This window comes from Lipotes vexillifer, unplaced genomic scaffold, assembly GCF_000442215.2.
Source record: "Lipotes vexillifer unplaced genomic scaffold, Lipotes_vexillifer_v1.1 scaffold150, whole genome shotgun sequence".
In the NCBI taxonomy this organism is placed as follows: domain Eukaryota; kingdom Metazoa; phylum Chordata; class Mammalia; order Artiodactyla; family Lipotidae; genus Lipotes; species Lipotes vexillifer.
In genome coordinates this window covers 6057092-6059919 of record NW_006792921.1, presented here as the reverse complement: position 1 = coordinate 6059919, position 2828 = coordinate 6057092, and the positions used below count along the sequence as shown (strand labels likewise).

The window sequence follows — 2828 nt, the reverse complement described above, 5'->3', positions numbered from 1 at the left end:
CCCCCCCCCCCCCGCACACACTCTGTATGCACCACCCCACTGCCTGGCATCACGCTCCCAGCTCTCCCTTCCTCACGCTCCACGCCCTGATGCAGCCCTCTCCCCTCTCTGGCCCACAGGTTCTGGGCAGAGAAAATCCGACTGGCAGATTTCTAATGCCTCCGACATCTGACATCCCCTTGCCAGGTACAAGCCAGGCAAGGGGGCAGCTGGTGGCAAGAGAAGGGTCCGCGGGATTCTGTTCAGCCCAGACCTACATCTCCCTCTACCCGCAGCGACCCTCTCCAGGGCCCAGCCCACCGCCCCCAGCCTGGAGCATTGGGACAAAGGAAGCGTAATGAGCAATTATTCCTCATCCAGCTCCCCGCCCTTTGCCAAATGTATTAACATCTAAGGTATAATTGCCGCCACGTCTCTAAACCACAGCGAGCTTTAATTAAGGTAGATTTTAAGTAGAGGCTGCATTCTGCAAAAAAACCCATTATGTATCATACGCTACAAAAAAAATAGACATACAAAAAAGCCCCATAAGAAACTGGCATTTACGTAAGACTTATTTCAGGCTTGTTAATTTCAGGCTCCTTAAAGGGCCACCTGCTCCCAGTGAGAAGCTTGAGAGAGCACCACCCCCTTGCACACAGCAGGTGCCTAATGGGGGTTTCTTTGGTCTATACCTTGGAGACAATGACTCTTTATCTCTTTTTATTTCCTTACTCTCCTTTTTGTAATTTCCTCAGGACTCATTTGACCCCCCCCCCCATCTTTGGAGTGTCCTTGATGTATACGAACCGGAGATGACTAGGAAGGTTTTTTACCCACTGCCTGAAATTCCACCATCAGGGCTCCATTCATTTCAGAGATAGAAGCCAGTCCTTGTCAGCAGTCAGAAGGGGGAATCATTGTCCTTGGAGTCCTAGCTGCAATGAGTCACTGATTCCCCCCTCCACCAGTGTGAGCAGAAACCCCATGAGAGCCATCCCCTCCCTGCCAGCTGCTGAGAGCCCATCCTGGAGGGAGAGGGCTTCTGATGAGCCTGGGACTCAGCCAAGGAAGTCTGGCTTGGGTGGGAAGCGAGCCCCCTCTGCAAAGATGTTGGACAGCGGTGAGGAAATGAACAGAGAAGGGGGACAGGCTTGGGAGGCCCAGTGACGATACCCAACTCCCACCTCCTCTCCATGCCCCCTTCTCCGGTTCCACCCTCACCAAGAGCCCCGTGCTTGTCTTTCCCTTTGGACCCGGTCCACACCCAGCTGTATGCATGGACAGGGCTTCCAGGTTCCAAGCGCAGCCCTTCCAGAAGCTCTATCTTCATTACTTCCAATCCTCACATCCTCGATGCCTGGAAGTAGGAATGATGCTCCCCGTTTCACAGATGAAGAACCTGGGAGATGAAACAGCTGCCCAAGGTCATCACTAATAGCTAGCCGAGCTGAGACTGGAGGGCAGGTTACCCACCACCTCCCGCCACCCTTTCCTTTGGATACCCTGCCACCCCTGGCCTCCCCCAGCGGTCCACAGCTGTCTGAGAGACCCGTGCTCATTTCTGGGTTCTGGGAAGTTAGTTGGCTGGTTGGGTTTGCAGGAGGCTGTTGTCACTGTTGTTGGCGTGGGAAAGGCATGAGCTCGGTGCTTTCCATGAGTATTTGAACCTGTGCCAACCTTCCCAGACGGGCTCCATGGCTATCCCCACCGGATGGACAAGGAAGCAGAAGCTCAGAAACGTTAATTAAGTAATTTGCCCAAGGCCACGCAGATGCCAATTGGAATAGCTGGAATTAGAGCCATGCGACAAGGACTTGGCGCCAGAAGTTCATGTGGGAAGTGGTCCCAGGAAACACAACGAGGGGTGGGAGTAGAGGACAAGGAAAGGAGGAAACCGATAAAGGCTAAGTGATGAGCAGGCTTCCATGGGGCAACACGTAGAGGAGTCTCAGAATTGACCCCTGGTCGGGAATCAGGGTTACTTACCCATATGCTTCACGCCCCATCAGTGGAGGTTACCCTGGGGACCTTGAATCCCCACATTTCCAGCTCCCCTCTCCCCGTTTTCAGGCTGAGCTAGCTCCCCTGGCACCAGAGAAAGCCCCAAGCTGAGAACTGTCCCCTGCAGCTACAGGTGAATGGTGTGTGGCACATGAGGTCTGTCCGGTGAAAGCCTTGCCTCTTTGTTCCATGGGTGGTGTCTTCCCCAGCAATATCCCGGCTGCCCCTATTCCAAATGTAGATCCCGGGGCCTCCACCTGCCACTGGGAATCCCTGGGGTGTGTCCAAGAGCGGCATTTGGAACAAGCGCCTTTGATGTGCATACTCTAGTGGGAAAACCCTGGTGTCCAGGGGCCTTGTGAGCAGGGATGTGAGTTGTCTGGGCATTCTCTGTGGCCCAGCCAGGACCATGAACGCAGCAGGACTCAGGACTTGGGCCCTTGAGACGCACTAGGCTCCACAGATCCAGGGGGACAAGCAGGCTCGGCTCTGTTGCTGGACTTGGTGAATGTGTGCTACAAGGAGCTGAGATGTGATGGCAGCACCCCAATACCCAGAGCTGGAGGGGAGCAGAGGACACCCCCAAAGGCTGGGACTACCTCTCCCAGCCTGGGTTTAAAGGACAGGAGGAACCGTGTCTGAAGCCAAAGGAGGAAGAGATGTCAGTCCTCCTTCCTCCCTCCCTGCCCTCCTCTGCACACGCGCAGACAGGGAGGGTTTGGAAACCAGGTGGGAGGGCGGTGTCAGTGGATCCCTGGGGAAGGGAGGAAGGTGCCTGCAGTGAAGTGAGGTGGAGAAGATGTTGTAAAGGGGGAGGCTGGGAACCAAGCCCAAAAGGAAAGAGT

At 55.0% G+C, this 2828-nt stretch overlaps 1 protein-coding gene across 4 annotated transcripts in view; it reads left to right on the top strand.

Moving 5' to 3' along the window:
• The window catches only part of CRHR2 (corticotropin releasing hormone receptor 2), a 41607-nt gene that overhangs the window by 34346 nt on the left and 4433 nt on the right, over positions 1–2828 (top strand). The gene's annotated exons all lie outside the window — the stretch shown is intronic.